Genomic DNA, 22,247 nt, shown 5'->3' on the forward strand with positions numbered 1-22,247 from the left:
ACCAGTTTTTCGAACACAACACGAATTAGCGCGATTAAAATGAAAAAAAGATGTCAAACGTTTCAAATCTTTAGATTTGGCTGATAAGCTCCTTGGCAATCTGACCTCTATCAAGTATTTCCTCTCATCCTATGAACAAATATGGTACAGAAATCCGTGGCATATTTCGAGAAACCTATACACCAATTTGCAACTTCAGAAAAGAAAACTGAAATGGAGCTAATTTTAAAGTTTCAAATGATTTTATCATCTTGATTATTAACATTTATTCCTAGTTTTTAATTTAAATTTTTGTTCTGGGATTGAAATAAGGAAAAAAAAAGTATATACTGCTGTGAGGATGGCAATTTGCCGCCATTCAAATAACGTATGAAAAATTCCATTTCCTACAATGCACTATTTCAGTTTTCCAAAATAAGAGTAAATGCCCAATTTTTCCATTTCATCTGGGCGTTACTTCGTATCGTTTATGGCTGGAATAATTGTATCTAATTGGAATTAAGGTGTAACAATTGTTTGTGTTTGATGTACTGCGGAGGGGGGGTGGTAACGATAATTGCATAAGATTATATTAGAAATTAGCGAAAATAACATCGTTTCACGACAGAGTTATACTGAAAGAGAAGCAAACAATGTTAAAGGTAAAGATTTGGATCGGGTTGTAACAGACGCAATTCAAAAAGTGGGCCGGCATACGGTTTAAAAACTATGACAGGGTACTCAGATCATTATGCGGAGAACATTATTCCGAACAAAGATTGACAACTGAATAAATTAATCAGATAACATTACATATGAATGCTGCACTTTGATAGGGCTGATGGCTCTCACAATTTTTTTACAAGGTTCAAGTTTGACGGAAGCGCCAAACTTAAGCAGGTCAGGTCATACTGATTACATCGGACTTTCCTTTCCGGCGGCAACACAGTTGTTATTTATATGTTTGTGACTTGAGCCACTGAAACGAGTTGCCCGCGCAAATAACTGTCACAATTTGATGCATTCCTAGGCCAAAGATAGAAACTACCAGCTACCAAGCCCGGAATAAAATAGGAAAAGGATATCTTTGGTAAAATATAAATTGCGAAAACGGAAATGGTACACTGTAAGAAGTAGAGTTTGTCTGAGGGAAATCACGCCAGTATATACCTATTCCATATATTTCAAATAGGCGAAAACGATAATAATCAAGATGATAAAACCAGTTTGAACATTGAAGATTAGCTTCATTTTTATTGAATTTTTTTGAAGGAGCAAATTTGTTTATTTGTCGGCCGAAATATGCCACGGATTAACTAAGATAATAATCATTTTTATTGCATTGGATTTCTGCATTCCATAGATACAGAGATTTGAAATGGTTGATTTATGGACTTCAATAAAATATGGCGTCGTTGAAAGTATTTTGTTTGGTTAACATTGTATATAAATGTCCATACGCCCGTTTTCTCAGTTTTGTATAAGTTTCATTAAAATAATTACCTCATTGTACACATTTGATTGAAAGGCACGGGCTGATGCACATAGCACCTTATTACAATTATTAAAATGTGAAAAAAAAACCAAAAAACAAAATAAAAAACATTTAGCGAAAAATTTCACTTATGATGATGTTGAAAGCAAGTTATTATCAGAAGATCGTTTGGAAAATGAAATTTGGTTAACGCACATCGTAGTTCTTGCTGTGTTTTTATATTCACAATCTATGTTCCATGATTCTGTATCAAATACAGTTCCTTCTGTAGAAGGCACACATGTCTGGAGAAACGGAATGTGTGTGAAGTTACAAATTTTAATTTTCTAACCTGACAATGTTATGGTCACCGTGCCTGTCCTTTCTACAACCATATTAATGTTTTCATTATGCTCATTTCTGAAAAGACAAGACAAAAACAAATCAGTTTGTTAGATTGAAAAGTCCTCACGTAATAAACGACATGAAAGATTAGAGATAAAAGAAATATTCGGACTGCCCTCTGTAATTTAATTTTCACGTATTGATGTGACAATGACAGTGCATTATTGATACAGGAACTTAAACGCTATTTGCTGGAATGTTGTTCAGTCTCGTTGAATACAATGTGATGAACCAAAGTTTAGTTGCGGAGAGGATAATAAAGAAAGCTAGCAATGATGGAGATTTAACATAACGAACACTAAGGACTTCCTTATCTTCACCGATGTGCAGAAAATTTTCTATCTATTTGGATATTAGTCATAAAGTTGAACGACTTCGCGAACGCAATTGGCGATTCTGAGGACTAACTTGGAAGTCAACTCTCGTTTTATTGTAAAAAAGGTCATATTTCTTCTTTGACGAACTTGCAAATTCCTTCATGCGAGCCTGACAAGGATGTACCACTTAGACAGCAAATCAGAAGACAACCACCTTTAAGCCACATAAAAATATTGTAAATTATGTTACATATATGATATAGGTTACCAGTTAACTCAGTGATTTACTTTGAACATCACGAATTCAAAATGATGGACAGCAAAGCACTTTCTAAATCTCACCGTTCATTACAGGCCCTCGTGTCACGTTGTTGATCAGACTGCATATGTAATCGCTGATACTCGTGTGTTTCAGCATTGCAAAGAGGTTCATAATCATGTCCATTGTTCATCTCTGTCGACTCGGTTCTACGGCGTCCATCATGATGAACTAAATGCAATTCAAAACATGAATGTGTAAAGCGCGTTAACGCCGTCGACGGTTAAATGTTCGCCGTAGCTTTATATTATGGTACTAAATAACTGTTGTCCTAGTGTTGTAACAAATATTATTAAACGGTATTTTAAGTTCACCAGAGCAATTGGATAATTTCAAACATATCACACGACATAATTCTCTACTTCAAGTTGACGCCTACGATAACAAAGAAGACTTAGTGCAATATTTAAATTTCAACACGGCTTCTTTTGCCATGCTAGTATTCATGTGTACCTTAATACAACAGTGATAAGAATAATTTGAAGATTGATGTAGTCGCCAAAATATCAAGCTAAAATTCTTGTCGCAAAAGAAATTCAGGAAAATCTAGGAAAATTAATTACAAATCCATTCCTGCAGTATTATACAATATGTTAAAAAAATGATGAGGAAAAGCAGTTGCCGCTTTATTTGTAAGTGAGCCTTGGAAGTTACAAATATTCCACAAACATTTTGGGTGTATTATCCGAACAAACAGGACAGAATGTACTTGTATTTACATAATAATCATAAGGTCTTCATTCGCTGCAATAAAAGCCAGACCAATTAAAATTCCCCGAAAAAAACGAAGATTATGCTATTGGCAAGCAATGAAACGCGAAAATTATGACAACCTTTTATATTTTCAAACATTTTACAAATATATTCTATAAATTTTGAATAAATTTTAAAACTAATATTCAAATAATGGCGAGAGATATATAATGTCACATAGTTTCGAATAGAAAATGTACAAAATATTTTCCCTACCTTCCATTTCTAATGGCTCTCCATGTATAGACCTGAGAAGAAGAGAAGTTGAATTAAACATAACTTTGGATAATAATAAGAATTGCATCTATTGAAATGTTACGTAAATTGGAAGACAACATATTCATTGAGGGAAAGGCATGCTTAGGCAACAAAATGTGCAAAATATGAAGAAGAATTGATGTCAGTTGTCTTTTTCAACAACAAAATACATTATCATGATTGTTTTGTTGTTTCCTTGATCTGAATTAAATATGGCCTATCGGTCAAAGACAGTCTACTTTACGTTCTATAACTGAAGTTCTATTAGACAATATTATTGACAATGTCATGGGTAACATTGTATAGAGAAATTACTTCTAAACTAAAACGATCGAAATGACTCACGAATGAAAGCTTAACTTATTGTACCTGGTTTCAATTCATAACACTTTATTATGCACAATGAGGCCAGACCAATTTAGTAACGTTTTAATCAAAAGAAGTGCTGTGACAATTACCTCTTATCTACCCGTTGTCGTCGTACAAGATAAACAATGAGAGGTACTAGGATGACAATAATAGCTGAGATTAAAACAGCGATGGATATGGTAACAGTCGATAACATCTTCATTTGCTCCAAAAGATTCGATGGCAGATTGTGTCCAATGTAATCGTGGACACTAATTCTGTTGTCTTGCCCCTGTTTCGTGGTAATCTGTTTTTCATTTTTTCACGCCGTCTGTACGCCCCCTATTGATGGTGTTGTATTTTCGCCCTTGTGTCTTTGTGAACTGGCTGTAATGTAGTTTCATTGTACCTTTGCGGCTTCTAGTCGCAGGTTCTGTACGCTCCTGAGTGATCAAGATATATCCTTGCTCCCGTGTCAGAATGACCTTGTTATGTGGTTTGTTGTATCTGTTTGATCATTTATAACAGGGTACGTAAGCCCCTTGGTAATGGTGTTAACGTTTTGTCCCTGTGTCATACTAACTAGGTTATCATGTGACTCTGTGGTGGTCTGGTTATCAATTGTCACGAGGTCTATATATTCTTACTGATGGTAGTACTTTCATGGCCCGTTTGTCACTTTGTTTTGACGATGGGGATGTCCTTGTGTTGCTTCTTCAGACTTTTCTAACTTTGATGTGATATCTGTGTTTTAAAATTGTAGGCATATAAATAATACGAGTTGTACTTTCAACTTTTAACCAAGTATGTGAGCCCTGTTAGTCAAAAAGTCAGCACAAAGTGACTCAAAAAATCCATACAGTATAACTTCAGTCACAGGGGATCTGTGATCAAAGACAGAGGGTCAAATGACGCATTGACGTTATTTGTTTAAAACAGTATTGTTTCCTCAGTAACAATTTTATGTGGCCTCTATAATTCGTTTAGCAACAATTTCGAAATAAACACCCAGTTTCCTGTTCAGGGTAAGTATTATTTATCTTTAGAATATAACTTCAGAATTAACTGTCCTATGGATTAGCATAGATTGGAAATTGTTCGAATTTGGTTTAATGAGTACAGTGGTATTATATATGCAAGATATGGAGGCACATCTATTAAAACAGCTACAGTTTTGCTATGTGAATCAGCTTTGAAATTATAACCAGCTTTGTGTATGAAGATCATTTCTATAACTTTCCAGCATAAAATGCTTTCAAAACTACTATATTAACTGTAGAGTAGGCGTATGTTTCAGATATATTGTTATTGTTGATACGGAAATTCGACAAGAAATTATGACTAAATGTGAAATTGTACACATGAATATGCATACAACCATACAACAACCAAGTTGATAAGGAAGCGGATGGCGAAGCCGAATTAAAAACCAACCGGTTCAGGAAATTCAATGACTGTTGGTTAGATCCAAAAGAGCATTAAAAAAATTACACATTCGTAAGTTACAAAATAAATCAAATTTAGTATTTTTATATGAAGGTCACGAACAGAAATTATGTAGTAGGTCGACCTTTTATTATTTCGTGCCAAATCATAAAAAGTGATATTTTTGCCATCCAACTTGATGACTTTACCATTACCGCTGTTCGTTGTCTGACTAAAACAAAACGAAACTGAAAAGAAATGCCAAAGAATCAAATGTAAAGTTAAAAAAAAGACAAGACGTCAGTGTCAGTGGTTTTCCAATTCAGATATCTCTACAACACACGACTTTGATGAACCTCATCACATACCTGAACTTGATGTTATTCGATCCTCTTCACCATTGACACATCCTACTTTGTGATTACAAGTCATGTTGTAAGGGCACTGACATCGCTCCTGGCAATTATAACCATAGTGATCAGCGGTACATTCTTTATTGCAGTCGATACAATGGTAACCATCAGGACATGGTGTACAGTTACCAGAGACATGGTGGCACCGTTCAGATCCACAGACATAATTACATGAATATTTACAGCTATATCCATACTCGCCCCACTTACACGGTTGATTGCAATTTCTTCCTCTGTATCCCTGGATGCACCGGTCACATGTAGATGTGTTTATATTACAGATATGAAAATCATCACAGTCACTATGGTTCCTGCACACGTCATTTGTAAAAGCGAATCACATGTTTCCAGAGTTGATATATTACATCTGTTTCCTGTCCAGCCAGATGTACATTCACAATCGCCAGATCGACTGACATTGCAGAAGGGACCATTGAAGCAGTGTAGGCATTTGTCAGGGCAAAATTTTGTCCCTTCGTCATTTGTTGCATTTTCATCACAGTCTGTGCATGTGTTTCCAATCCAGCCAGGTTTACATTCACATTTCCCAGAGTCTCTATCACATGTTGCACGTGTGAAGCATTGACAGTTGTATTGACACTTCTCTCCCCACTGTCCAACAGAACATCCACAGCCACTGTCGTGATGGCATTGCTCGTAATTTTACACCTGCACTTTTTCTTACACTTATTTCCATATTTGCCTTTTGGGCATACTAAATATACAAATAATTGAATTGCAAGAATTAATAAGGAAATAAATTAATGAAGTCTAACACCATGAGCAAGATCGAACAGATTTTCTGAAAACTAATATGTTGATTAAAATTGTATGTTTTATAATGCAAAGCTATGGGAAATTATTGTAAATCACTACTAGCAGCTAAATGATTATGCTACTTTGATTTAATGAATAAAATGTTGCACTTATTTTAATGAGCATATAAACCAACATTTGCTTACGTTTGCACATTTTGAAACACAAATTAATGAGGATGAAATTAATCTACGATTAATGTAACCTCAGTTCCGTGAACAAAAATAAGTATTTAAAACTTGCATACTATGTCTATACAGCTACAGTCCAATGCATTTCTATATAATTTACCACATGTTGGCGATACAATTTGATGTGGTCTAGGAATATACCAATCTAATCACAACGCAGAACAGAACAACCGACAGTGGAAGACAAAATGGAACTGTTTCTAGCATGTCAACAACTACAGAAACAAACTTTTTGTACCTATAACCAAACACACCATCTAAAGAAAAAACAAAATGCCGAATCTGAAAGAAATGGGACATGGCACTTTTCGACAATTTTACCGTATTGATATTATACTTGGTAAGGCCATATGGCATTGTGTCATTTATGTCATATTTATGTGGATGTCACGGCGTATCTGTATCTGTATCTATTAGGCGTATCTGTAGCTGAAATTGACTTACCTGCGCACAGGGTACCATTAAATGAAATCCAGGACAACATTGATACATAATCTTGTCTCTATAAAGGCAATAAATGCATGGATATTGTTAATATCCCAGATATCAATAACGTGAGCAAATGAAAGTAGACACGTTAGGACACATGACCATCCCGACCATCAATAGCCGTTTTGCATTATTCTCAGTGACATCGTAAAGATCAGCACAATCAGTAGATTGACAAATATTTCTTAATAACAATTTTTCAACAGACATGTTTTTCAAAACATGATTTGTAAAGCATTGCCAATACCACAGAACGAAGAGTTAAATAAGACATTGACGTTGCCAAATAGAATCTTTGACTACATGTTTTTAAATATAACCAATAGTACTATACACCCTCTGATACACTAGTTTGTATAAGCGTATATATACATTGGTAGATAAGCTGATTTTTTAACCACACTCTTTTTGCCACATTAAAACAATAGGTGAGGAAATTGAATAAATGTTTCTTTTAATCAAAACGACTGTCGTGTGAACACAATAACATGATTCACGCAGCATTGCTCAAATCTAATTTATGATAAAGAGACTAATACACTTCACCGACATTAGAGTACATTCTGTGAAATCAGCTTACCCAATAATACAGTGAAGACATGCGTGTGGATCATTCCCATCAACAGGTCCAACATTTCCTTTTGATGCATCAGCTACGCCAGTCTGAAAACCTAACAACTGGATGGTAAAGAAAGCTAGCAACATTCCGACGCTGATCATGATGCTTCCCACGTCAAGAGTGCTATTTGTATAACATCTAAATCACCTTTGCGTCCTCTGCACGGCGATTCATTTGCGTATGCAAATTTTCGTTCGTTCGGCGGACATCATTTTAGGGATACATTCAGCGCTATGATGTGAAGTTTTCTGTAGATGTAGAGTCATTCGTTGGCTGAAGTTGTCACTTCGCCAGAGTGTTGTTCAAGCTGGTACTGATACAAACATAGCTATTTATAGCAAAACACGTCATCATAAAGCCGGCTGTTTCGACGACCAAAAATATTGTACTTCCGTTTCCTGCTGTGTTCGCCTTGGGATGGCGCGCTCACTCTTATAGGCAACATTTCACATACTTTGTGTTTGGCTGCCTCGGTTATTAATGCCTTGTATATGTCTAAGTCACTTTCACACAAAAGGCTCTCTCTTGTATCGATCGATGTCATTACATTTGACACAAAGTGCTTGTACTAATGATGTTGAGAGCATGTTTATTGTGTAATATTCCGATTGTATCGCAGATCGTTTTAGGTAGTAAAACAAGAACCTCTTTTCTCAAAATATTAGCAAAAACGAAATTATTCTGCCTTTTTACCGCTTCCAATAATACAATGTACTTGTTTTACGTGGCTGGGACTGTTAACGTTTGGCGTTCAGTTTCATCATGCCTAACATCAAAATATTAGCTTGAGAACAGTGGAAACTGACATGCGCCGCGCCGATAGATAGGCATATCATTTAAGCGTGTGGGTTCACATTTATGACATATGGTCATACTGGTAAGGTACCAATTGTGTAGATTTAATTTATTTGTTTGCATTACATGATCATTTTACAATGTAGATTTTAAATTGCGGCACTCAATATATTTTCACCTTTTGAAACTTATCTCAGGAAACATAATGTGATTAGTACGACACAACTATTAATGCTCTGTAGGTGGGTTCTAGGTTGAATATGGGTACATTATTTCTCAACGAAAAGATTAATTCGGACAAAAGAAGATACATGACAAGTCCTCTAATTATCGCAAATGAAACAGAAGTCGTAGTTTTATTAAAGTAATGTTAGGTATTGTAAAAATGAAACATTAGATCTTAAGTATATTCGAAAAGCAATATAAAATGAAGCGAAAGAAACAACATGCATGTTTCCATGAATTGACAATACAAAAAGATATGATAGGGCGGTCATTGTGTGTTGAATTTAAACCAAGCGTAAGTTGATTGACCGTTACTTGAGTAAAACGTTTGTACAAACTGTGCTTTAAAATACTAAAAATTTAAAACAAACAGGATATTTCCATACAAAATACAGCACACTCGACATATGAAATTCATGAAGATAATACTTCTTGGCTTCGATTTTAAAATTTCTTCGTCGGATATTTACTATCACTTTGTAACATTACTGATTTAGGTAATGCGTTCCCCGTGAAAAATTAGCGGGGTCAGGCTTTGTCTACATTGCAGGTTCCACCACGGCCAAAGCAAGTGCCCGGCGAACATTTCGTCTCTTTTTTTGGCGTAAAATGGATATATTCATGACCAATAGAACCAGTTCTTATTTATATGGACATTATTTGATAATGTGAATTCCAGAGGAAACACCAGAAAAATTACATATTTTTTGCAGATAGATGTATACATAGAAAACGCGACCAGAGGCTTCGATTATATTTTCGTTGACGTTCACCTGAAAGTGTTATTAATATGATAGATCGGCCGCCGGCAGGCATAAGGTATAAAAAGGAACATCGACAGTTTTTGCTACTTTAAATAATGAATGCACCATGCGTCTCACTTTGCCGGTGGTTACTTGCCCGCAAATTAATCACCGATGACTTGAACACCAAGAACACGATTAGAACTAATTTGGGATAATTGGATTTTCATATTTTTCCAATTTTTCAAAAGTGTTAGGTCCCGTATAGCTAAATGTTGCAATATTGCAAATTACTCATAAAAACAAGCGTGTAATTTAAAAAGAAATTACATATGTAGATTAAATCGACATTACTTCACCATTCAATTATCCTAAATTAGTTCCAATCGTGATCAAGGTTTATGTCGAAGGTTGGTTATCGATGCATGATGACTGGGTTACTTAAAGGAACAAAGCCGCACATTTTTTCATGAATTTTGTTTAATACGAGATGCTACTTATATTAATCAACATGTTGAAAGATGCTGATTGAATAGGTGACCATGCATATATTTGACCCCATTTTAGACAAAATAAATGAAACCACGGTGTAATGAATTAATGGTCATGACCATGAATTCATTTTCGCGATGGTTTCATGTATCGTGTCTAAAGCTGGGGTCGAATATATGCATGGTAACCCATTCATTCATTATCTTTCAACATGTCAAACAATATAAGTTGTATCTCGTATGAAACAAAAACCATGGAAAAATGGGCGACTTTGTCCCTTTAACCTCGTACGCAAGATATAAACAAGAGCCTTACATGGCGTTGCAAATAGACTTTATCTAACGAGAGTTGTACCTTTTCCAAAGTTTAAGCGCATATATATATATATATATATATATATATATATATATATATATATATATATATATATATATTATATATATATATATAGAAGTTACAAAAGTAAGGAATTTATCTCCTGCAAACGTTCATACAGCGCCGCCTGTGGCGGGGGTCAAGAGGTCATCGTCTGGGCTTGTACCATCCTCTTTTGCCCTGAGATGGCTAGACGTCTTCCAGGCAAGACTGCCATTTCGGCAGCTGGACCTCACCTGAACTTTAACAACGGTAACGGTATTTATAACATTCCTTTCTTCACAAGAAACCATGCCCCTATCCGTGTAGTACTTTTGGGGCATTCTTTCATACCCGTCTAGGAAAATACACGCGCCGGAACTCACTCATTTTTTTATGTTTGTTCGAAGCATGTTTGTGAGGGGTACCAGCGGAGGTAACTTTCTCGGAGGACATCGTACGTGAGAGACGTTTCGCCAGATTTTGTATTTTGGCATCGGTACAAACGATCTCTGCAGTGTGCATGATTCACCAGAGGCTATTGCTCATAGGATTATTTTATTCATGCAGAATTTCCATCGGCATTTCAACGTTCGTATATTATCATAAGTTGTAAGCTAAGTTTTGCATCGTGCCCGGGCCCGTGTACAGAAAACATCCGGGACTTCAATGCACGTGTAGACGCCCTGTACAACAACTTGAGGGAGGCTTTGGCGGGAAATCCCTTTGTGTTTTCTGGTCACATGTCAGGTTATGGCGGTCATCACTACAAGTATTCTACAGTGACGGGGTACACTTTAACGCGCCGGGTATGCGCTGGGATTATCGGAGTGTACGAGTGTACGAGGTGCTTTACTTCGCGCTTGTCGAGCATTGGCATCTTTTTTTTCAAGTTTTAGCTGTGGTCTAAGTGTCGACAGAGTGGCATCAAACCAGAACATGGGAATCATGTGTGTGAATCATTGTATATACTTCTCCCCACGCGGCTTGTTCAAGTTGTTGCTGTGCTTACAGCCCATTACAGGTCCCCAATGTCGGTTGTTGCTGTTTTACAGCTTGTTCATTTTCCACTTCGGTGGAATGTCAGCTGCTCTTGTAGCGCTGTTTTTTTTCCACATTGTTGGATTCAGCTGTGTTATTCAGCTTGTTTTTCCCTCAGTTGTAGGGCCCCTTCATTGTTGGGACCGGCTGGGCAGCAACTTTGACATTTTGGCTGCGGAAGGGGTGGATGTATTTTCAGGGCAGCGTCCCTGAGTGGATTCTCCATGCCTTGGATCTTGCTACCACTCAACCAGAGCTTTTCTTTTCCTCATCACCTGTAGTCGTGCACATGTCCAATTGAGGGAGCGTTGCAATTTCAGTTTTCTGTCTTAGATTTGCAGTAGTTTAGCATGTGACCAGCTGTCGTAAGTTTGGAACGGTTTGGTTTATTGTAAACTATTCAGTGGAACTCAGGTAATTTCCTTTTGCTGCCTAGTTTTCCTTTTCTTAGCTCATAGCCATGGCTCGAAGCAAAAGGTAGCACAGAAGAAGGCAGCTAGCTCCAGTGCCTCAAGTAAAAGAGCAGTTACAGGTATGGTTCCTGCCAATGGTAGTTGTCTTCAGCAGCAGACAGTTAACAGCATCATTGTCATCAGCTTCTACAACAGTGGCAAGGGCTTCAACTCAGCTTGAGATCTTCACAGTCAAAACAGCCTACTTGAGATACCACAGCATCAACAACAGGCATATCTGCAGAACACTATCCATAACACGGTCCTTTTAATCAAAGGCAGATGTAGAGTCACGCTGACATCACTCCATGTAGGTAACAATTACCTTATCCACAAATGGGGCTAAAGTAAGTATATGATACCTGTTTTAACCTACAGGTAAAAACAGTTTGTTAAGGCAAATGACGTATGCACTTCTTTTGGAGCATTCATATGCTGTCAGTCTGAGGGATTCTACGCAAAGTAATTTCTGTCAGTTCAAATTATGAGAGCAGTAGTAGTAGAGATATCATAAATTTCGGTGGACTTCATGTCCGCGAGAGACTTGTCGCCCAACATTGGGTTACAACTAGTGTGCTTTTTCATTACCATTACTAGTTATGTGTTCAAGATCAGCCAGTTCACATTTGTCAAGATTGTACTTCATAAAGTTTGCTTGCTGTACATTTCATTGCTGTGGTCGAACTTTTGCTGCAACAAAGTGGCGTCAGACTGAGTCATGCGAATTATGTTTGGCAGCCCTGCTTATTGCTCCCCATTAAGCTGGATTTTGCTCGGCTTACAGCCCATTACAGGTTCTCAATGCGGGGTGTTGCTGTGTTTACAGCATTTTCACTTTTTCCCTTTGTGGAATTTAATGTGTTTTTCAGCTGGGTTTTCCCCTCATGGTTGGATTCGGCTGTGCTGGTCCACTATGTTGGGTGTTGCTGTATGTTCAGCTTTTGCATTTTTCCCTTGTGGAATTTCCCTCATGGTTGGATTTGGCTGTGCTGGTCCAATATGTAGGGTGTTGCTGTGGGTACAGCGTCTTCCCTTTGTAGTATTTGTTTCCCAGCTGTGTTTTTCCCCCACATTGTTGGATCGGCTGGGTCAGCAGCAGTGTCATTTTACCGCTTGTCATATGTGGGAGGCAGTGTCAGCATGTTACTGCCCGGGCTCCTTTAATGGTTTTCCCATGTTTGATTCTGTCTGCCACTCAACCTATTAGCTATGTAATAGGTATAATGCAACCACATTATTGAGACTCTGTCGAATTCTTTTTCTGCCTAATTCTCCCTTTGTTTTCACCAACAGGCATGGCTCATGGAAAAAAAAAACTGTACAAAAAGAAGAAGGCAGCTAACCTCATTGCCACTCAGCATATTCAAATCCTGCATCAGACACTAGGGCTACAAGGCAACAATCAACAACATCAACTTTACAAAATGGACATATATTTTTGTTTTCAGTTATTCTTTAGGATATATAAGTTTATCCTCTCTAGATCAATATGAAGCTGTATTATTGTACATAAGACTTCAAAGTTATAGTAATGGCTCATCTATCTTGCTATGTCTTGCACATATATTTACAAAGGCAAGCCTTCCAATAACCAATCAGAGGTTTCAGATGTTTGGAATCTACTTGCCAGTTGAAGACCCAGTTTTAGTACAGCAACTGTGCGCCGTGCGTGGTACAGAGTCAAATGTTGTAAGCCAGCTTCCCCTTTCAAGTAGAGTCAATTTAACGGGAAATCAGCTGTGTTTTCTGGTTTGCCAGTGTGACAATTTTTTAACCTCCCTTTATCAATATGAGTGCATTACTGCTACTTTAAAAACAGGCTCTCCAGCAATCATCCAGAGGTTCTGGACGTATGAAGTCTATTTGCCTAAATGGTCGTTGGGTACAATCAGTTAAGTTGTGAAACAAGTATATATATAGGTCATCAGTTTAAAGCCAAGTTTAGCATAGTAACTGTTCGCAGGGGCTGCAGTAAGTTGTGCCATTCTGGCTTATTATCTGATGTCCCGAAAAATGTTCAAGTGACAACATAAGAGGAGCAAGTATGCTTTGTAGGGTGGGGAGGAAGCTGGTTAGAAATATGTTCAGGAAGTTTTTAAGTTCACACTATGCGCTTCCTCCATTCCACATTGCTAACAATTATTTTTGCTATCTTTGCATTCCACGCATTGTGATTCCATATGATTGACTAGGCTTTTTCAGAGAGAATTTTTCCCTCCAAAAGGTTTTTTAATCTCTGTTTTTTAGAGCAAGTCTCTCTTTGGTTTGTGTTTAGCCACAGTAGGAAATACAGTTACTCAATTCGAGTTTTGTTCCTTGTTTCCCAAGGTAGTAATACAAAGAGGGGGTCAACAAGACTCGTTTGTAGATAAAGTACAAAACGTAGTTTACAGACTTTACAATTGTTACGGGTTTACCTCTATTGCTGCAATAAAACAGAGGGTAGTAGCGTAGCCAAGCACAGTATATAAGTAGGATGGCTAAGTTATTGCTAGTTATTGCTAGTTAGACACTGGTGCTGTGCCAGTATAAATTTTGCATACATCTGTGAAACATGCATGAGTCACAGTTCATTTGCCAGTTTCTCAACACGGCACGGGTCAACGTAGCAATCAAGACAAGTCACTGTTCGCAGGGGCTGCAGTGACGTGGACTTTCTTCTTGTGGGGCCGACACAAGGTGTGTCTTGTGGCGTGTTTGGGCCCCACAAGATTGGGGCAAGATTAAATGAGTTACCTATGTAGGTGAATTCTTTGTAAGACTGTTAATTGGTCACCCATTTGTGGCCCACTTTATGTATTTCACAGTTATCAGCATGTTAATCATTGTAAGGAAATTTGTTTGTGTGTCAGTTTATTGGTCACCAAGTTTGTGGCCTAATTGATGTATCTCATCTTTGCAACTTTAATTTTATCACAAGTGTAAGTAGGTTAGTTATTGTAAGGTCACACGTTTTGTATTATGTTTGCGTGTCATCAATTAGTGGCCTGTTTGATGTATTTTACAGTTACAGTTTCTCATTAAATGGTCACCCATTGGTGGCCCATTTCTCCCACAAATACATGGGTTGGGTATTCCTTAATTTTGCAGGTGTTGTAGCTGGCCGGGGCACAGCATCACTACCAGTGATGTGGGGCCTTGTCCAGCATTGACAGCGTTTGCAGGGGATAAATATATTTATCTCATAAGTCAGAAGTCGCCCCATCTGAGAAGGATTTCATCAAATTTGAGTGATTTCTTGATCTAAAAAATAAACCTCTTGAACGAGACTGTGCTTTAAAAGTCAAGGGGCATGTGTACCAGCAGTAGCCAGACCAACCATTTCACACCTGATTAAGTGCACTCTTGTTGTCATTGTAAAGTTACTCTGGCTGTTACCACTCCCCCTGTGCAAGTTTGTAAACACACTTGTTTATTTACAAAAACACGGGTTTTTATTGGATAGCAAACATTGTCTTCACTTCTGTATTGTCATTGTAATGAGTGTCTAGCAACAGAGTTTGTGCTAAGGGGTTTTCTCATGAATATTTTGTTTTTCGATGGATAAGGCGGTTTTGGTAGGACATCGAATCAGGAGAACGGCACATGATTGATTAGACATATTGTCTTTGCAGGCGGAATCTCTGGTTGGGAAAATAAACAGTGATAGGAAGTGGTGCCTAAAAGCCTTAAATCTTAGAAGGAATGTAGTTGAGTATATACTGTAAGATTTGATACTAATAATGACAAAATATAAGAAAATATTGCATTTCCTAACAAAGTAGTTATATTCGAAAGCATCGAATATAAATTTACAAAATTTCTTTTTAAAAACTGCTGATTCAATTACTTTCGCAAGCAGATGATCTTGCCTTCTTCATTTACACATTTTAGATGGAAATGAGTTGGTTATATGTGCAAAATTTTGGACCAAATCTTTTTCATCGCTTAATCAAAATAGTTTTCTCTGAGCTGATTGTCTACCATGTTTAACAATCAATCTTGTAGCTTTCAAGTTAGGAATGCGTTTTTCGAGATATTATGTAAAATAAGCAGAAAGGCTGCATTTTTCAATTTTTGATATGAAAATGTGGTACTTTGATCACGGTGACTACAATTTGTACAAACAGTTGTGCACTATTGCCGAATTCTTGCGTCGAAAAGTTTCAAGATTTTTTCTTTCTGAAATGGAAGCTGCCATTAGAGAACAAACAGTTGTTGCTCTACAAAATAGGAGATATGGTAAAGTTACAGCAAATTGTTACCTTAATGTTGTAAAATCTAGAAGAAATATGAAGATTCAGATAGAAGTGGAATAATTAAATGCAAATATTATAACATATCTAAACTCTACACGCGAGCGACTAACCATGGAGGTAGAAGAGAACTCCATGGACTAACATTCGCGAGACCGAAAAAAAACCATTGAGGTTACTATTAGTATTAACGTAAAGTACTGTAACAGTATCAACCGATGCGCGATAGTCAGCTCTTAGGTCTTAAGGCCAGTATGACTTAAGAGTGCTTGGCTATGACTAGGCTGTAGCCGTATAGCTATGCTACGTGGAGCGGACTAGCACCCTTGTAGACGCTAGAGTAGTAGCCGGGGTGCTTCTTTTATTTTACCTGCAGTCTCTGGTCCTGGAAAAAACTTGCAACCATCTAAGTCTGTGTACTGTAATTTGCGTTCATCCACTGTTAGCCCCCAATTTGGTGAAGAGTAATGAAGTGAACTGACCATGTACACAGAGGTCAATACAGCTAACGCTAAATTGCAAGTGAGACTTTCAATTTCCAAGTCACCTACCAAACCATTTTAAAGGGGTGGCCAAGATGGCAAGAACAGGATGTAAAAAACTCACAATCTTGAAAATGCATGGACGAAGTACAAAAAATGAAAATCAACAAATGGAGTTATACGGAAATCTTTGAAAAAATAATTGTCTGGTTTTTGTAAATATAAGATTGTAAATATACGATTTGTAAATGTAAGATTAAATGTAATTTCAAACTGGAACTGTAAATGCACATCGTGTAGGAATATGTGGTTCGTCACAGGTTAAAGTCGCACTTAAAAGAAAGAATAAAGCTATATCACAAATCATCGTATCTCATTTGTCTACAGTCTGGAATAGAATGTCCTGACGCAAGTTTGTCTGCCTGGACCGACACTGATGTTTTCTGCTCAGGCTGGATATAGTCAAAATCAGTATGCCCACATGTGGGGACATATTTCGCATACAGCTTTACATTAGTGGGCACTACTGTTCTAAGATATATCCCAGTATGCAGAATTTGTATCAGAATCGTCACTGTCTCTAAGCTGGTCAATTTGCCTCCCAAATCCTTGATAGTCATGTGCTTCAAAATTGCGAAGTGGTTCATACTGCTCCTTGTCGTTCGTCTCTGTCAACCCATCACTACGCTGTTCATCACTTTGAACTTAAAATAGACCAGAATATTGTTATTAACATCATTATTAACATAAATAAATCACAGTTGAATTTCCCAGTCTCTTAATGAATTTGAATAATTAAAAATGTGTGTTCTTATATGGAACAGAAAAAAGCTTAAATGAATTTTAAAAAAATATTTCAAAACTGAAGTAAGGAATAAATGTTTAATTTTATTATTCTAACAAAGTGGAGGTTTGGTAGTGAAACAAATTTAAAATAACATTATTTTTATACATCTGCCAGCGACAAGAATAGAATTTTGTGTATGCTAATAGGCGAATAGAACATCCACCGGCTGATATGCAGTGCATTACACGTCTGCACATCTGCAAGTTCACACCTGAAAGGTTAAAGGAACCCATTTGACTATTGCCAGAATATGTCTAGCGATCTGTAATTACGCGAGTAGTGCACAGGCTATCAAGAGGTGTATTGAAGTCAGCGTTCCGCACTTCCTCTATAAATAGTAAGAAAACTTGTTGACAGCGCACGACAATGGTCATTACTCAGCTCAATCGCTGTCCCAGTCACGAATATAAGATATATGAAAATAAGGTTATCACTAAAATACCGCGCATCAACATCCGCTTCGCGTCGAGTAATATTTTGCGTTAATGTCCCATGCATCCTGTGCGGTATTTTTGTAATATTGTCATATAGTTATAACTCGATTGGACAAGGCTTTGTTTACAGGTTTGAACATTCTTTAGACATAGCAAAGACTTTGACACGGCGAACATTAGCCTGATATAGATAAATTAATTTGTTCATAACGAGACTAAACTGTCATTATGAATTAATTTTTGCGTCATGTTGTTGACTACATTCGTCAAAAACATCCACTATGTATACGACACAAGCTTCTATGATCGTTTAAGCACGAAAGATCATAATTGTTGGTAGAGAGAAACGATAACATCAACAGCATGTAGACATCAACTGTAAATAAAATTTAGCCGGGGTAGGAGCTGGTTCACGTAATCCTTATATGCATTAGTGACTGTAGCTTATAACAACTTCTTTACATGGAATAGAAGAGGACATAGTCTATATATATATATATATATATATATATATATATATATATATATATATATATATATATATATATATATATATATATATATATTATATATATTATATTATATATATATACATTTGTATGCATCGTGCAAAAATCCTAATTAATTATAATTAGCGTGTTCCCTAGTTGTTATATATTAACGTGTTGCATGTCACAGACAAGGAATTAACAATCGAGGGAATCCAAGTACCAGTTTTTTGAACACATCACAAAGGAGTGCGGTTAAATTGAAAAAAAGGTCCAACGTTTCAAATGTTTAGATTTTGCTGATAAGGCTCCTTAGCAATCTGACCTCTACAAGTATTTCCTCTCATCCAATGAACAGATATGGTTATAAAGTCCCTGGTACATTTCGGCAAACCAAAACAACAATGTGCAACTTCAGAAGAGAAAAAAAAAATAAAATGGAGCTAATTTTCAATTTTTAAATGGTTTTATCGTCTTAATTATTAACTTGTATTTCTTTTTTTAAAATCTGAAATTTTTGGTCTGAGATTGATTGAAGGAAATAGTTATATACTGCTGTGAGGATTACACTTTGCGGCCACTCAAATAACCTATGAAAAACTTTATTTCCTACAATACACTATTTTCGTTTTCCAAAAACATTCCTAATGTCCAATTTTTCCCATTTCATAGGGGCGTGACTCAGTACTATGGCGGAAATAATTGTATCTAAGTGGAATTAACTCTTTGAGTGCTGTATTTTTTCCCACCAAAATTAAAGTGCAACATTTTACCGATTTTAATGAACCTTTCTGTATTTTTTTATAATTTTGGATCAATTGGACTCAATATATCATTGGCCACAGTTTTTTTAATTTGTGCAGAAATCTGACGAAAATTGACTGAGGTATATTTTATAAAGGCGACAAAAATTGACTTTGGTGCTCAAACGGTTAAGGTGTAACATTTGTTTCTGCCTTACAAGATGTACTGCGGAGGGGGGCTCGGTAACGTAATTGCATAATATAATATTAAAATTAGCGGTAATAACATAGTCTCACGACGACATACTTATACTTGAAGAGAAGCAAACACTATTCTTTGGTTGGGTGAGTGCGTGTACTTGAGGCGATGAATTTAAGTCGGTTCGTTCAGCCGCACGATAAAGGAAGAAGTCACTGCAAAATAAGTGTTTATCTCCAAAATGTTTTGCCAAGAGAAAGTGGTATCTCTGAACGAAGTGTAAGACGACTGCCTCAAAATTGATACCGAACGCCTTAAAGATAAAGATTTGGATCGGGTTGTAACAGACGCAATTCAAAAAGTGGGCCGGCATACGGTTAAAAAAAAAACTATGACGGGCTACTCAGATCATTATGCGGAGAACATCATTCCGAACAAAGATTGACAGCTGAATAAATTAATCAGAAAACATTACATATGAATGCTGCACTTTGATTGGGCTGATGGCTCTCACAATTTTTTACAAGGTACAAGTTTGACGGGAAGCACAAAACTTTAGCAGGTCAGGTCATACTGATTATATCGGACTTTCCTTTCCGGCGGCAACACAGTTGTTATTTATATGTTTGTTAGTCGATACATTGAAACGAGTTGCCCACGCAAATAGCTGTCATAATTTAATGCATTCGTAGGCCAAAGATAGAAACTACCGGCTGCCAAGCCCACAATAAAATAAGAAAATAAGATCTTCTGGTTAATTGAAAATTTGGAAAAAACGGAAATGATGAATTGTTGGAAATAGAGTTTGTCACAGGGAAATTTGAATTGCCGCAAAGTGCCATCCTCACGCCAGATACGTCTATTCCATATATTTTAATCTCAGACAAAATATTTTTAATTTTAAGTAGACGAAAAAGATAATAATCAAGATGATAAAAGCAATTGAACATTGAAGATTAGCTTCATTTCGATTTTTTATTGAAGGAGCAAATTTGTTTATTGGATGGCCGGAATCTGCCACGGATTTATTAAGATTATAATAATTTTTTTATTGCATTGGCTTTATTCATTTTATAAATACAGAGATTTCGAACTGGTTGATTCATGGTCTTCAATAAAATATCGCGTCCTTGAAAATATGTTTGTTTGGTTATCATTGTATATAAATGTCCATACGCCCGTTTTCTTTTGTTTTGTATAAGCCCCATTAAAAATAATTACCTCACTGTACATAGTTGATTAAAAGGCACAGGCTTATGAACATATCATCTAACAATAATCAAAATGTAAAACACCATATGAAAAGTTTTACTTATGATGATGTTGAAAGCATGTTATTGTCAGAAGATCGATCCAACATTGAAATTTGGTTAACATACACCTTAGCTCTGGATATGTTTTATATTAACGATGTATACTCCGTGGTTCTGCATCAAATACTGTTTCGTCTATTGAAGGCACACACGTCCGGAGAAACGAAAGGCGTGTGGAGTTACAAATTTTAGTTATCTTACCTGACAATGTTACGGTGTCTGTCCTTTCTACAGCCATATTAATGTTCTCATTAGGCTCATTTCTGAAAAGACGAGACAGGAATACAGAAGTTTGATAGATTGAAAAGTCTTCGTAATAAACAACAGGAAAGATTAGAGATACAGGAAATATTCTGACTGCCCTCCGTCATTTGATTTTCACGTAGCTGATGTGGCAACGACTGTGTATTATTAATAGAGGAATCCTAAACGCCATTTGCTTGAATGTTGATCAGTCTCGTTGAATACAATATGATGAACCAAAGTTTAGTTGCGGAGAGGATAATAAAGAAAGCTAGCAATGATGGAGATTTAACATAACGAACACTAGAGACCTCCTTACTTCACTGGTGAGAATAAAATGTTCCATTTGGATGTTAGTCATCAAGTTAAATGTCTTTCCCAAACCCATTTACCTTGTAAACTTAAACGATCGAAATGACTCATGAATGAAAGCTTAACTTATTTTACATGTTTTCAATTCATTAAAATTTTTAATACACAATGAGGCAAGGCCAAATTTTAGTAACGTTTTAATCAAAAGAAGTGCTGCGACAATTACCTCGCATCTACCCAATGTCGCCGTACAAGGTATACAATGAGAGGTACTAGGATGACAATAATAGCTACGATTATAACAACGACGGATATGGTAACAGTCGATGACTTCTTCATTTGTTCCAAAAGATTTGATAGTAGATTACTTCCAATGTAGTCATGAACACTTATTGTAATATCCTGCCCCTGTTTCATGGTACTCTGTTTTTCATTTGTCACGCGATGTGTACGCCATTTGTTGATAGTGTTGTAGTGCCAATTGTTCTTTGTGACCTGATTGTAATGTGGTTTTATTGTACCTTTGCGAGTTTGAGTCGGAGGGTCTGTACGATCCTGGGTGATAAAGTTATCTTCCTGTACCTGTGTCAGAGTGACTTGGTCATTTGGTTTTGTTGTCGCGTCTTTTTGATCATTTACACTACGTTCAATTTGCCCCGCGATGATGATGTTGTCTACTTTCCCTTGTGACTCTGTGCCTTGATCGTAATGCGATTCTGTTGTACTTTTTCGACCTCTGTTCACGTGTTCTTTACGTTCCTTAGTGATCAAGATAGTTCCTTGCTCCTTAGTCAGAGTTAGCTTGTTTTGTGGTTTTGTTGTGTCTGCTTGATCATTTGTAACAGGGTACTTACGCCATGTCGTAATGGTGTTGACTTTTTGTCCTTGTGTCAGATTGATAAGGTTATAGTGAAGCTTTGTTGTGTCTTGGAGATCATTTGTCATGGGACTTGTAGGTCTCTCGCTGATGGTCTTGTCTTCTTGCCCCTGTGTCGCAGTGACTTTGTTTTCATGCGGTTGTGTGGTACCTTCATGACCTTTTG

General features: G+C 36.7%; 1 protein-coding gene across 1 annotated transcript in view; it reads right to left on the reverse strand.

Annotated features, from left to right (window-relative positions):
• Positions 1-8,119, reverse strand: part of LOC139124155 (uncharacterized) — a 43,012-nt gene extending 34,893 nt beyond the window's left edge. Inside the window, exons 1-3 of the mRNA XM_070690299.1 lie at positions 7,768-8,119; positions 7,143-7,200; positions 5,647-6,406 (exon numbers count right to left, since the gene is read on the reverse strand). The gene's annotated coding sequence lies outside the window, so the exon portion shown is untranslated. The remainder of the gene's footprint in view (positions 1-5,646; positions 6,407-7,142; positions 7,201-7,767) is intronic.
• Between the last annotated feature and the right edge of the window lie 14,128 nt (positions 8,120-22,247).

This window comes from Ptychodera flava, assembly GCF_041260155.1.
Source record: "Ptychodera flava strain L36383 chromosome 23 unlocalized genomic scaffold, AS_Pfla_20210202 Scaffold_23__1_contigs__length_28996876_pilon, whole genome shotgun sequence".
Lineage (NCBI taxonomy): Eukaryota > Metazoa > Hemichordata > Enteropneusta > Ptychoderidae > Ptychodera > Ptychodera flava.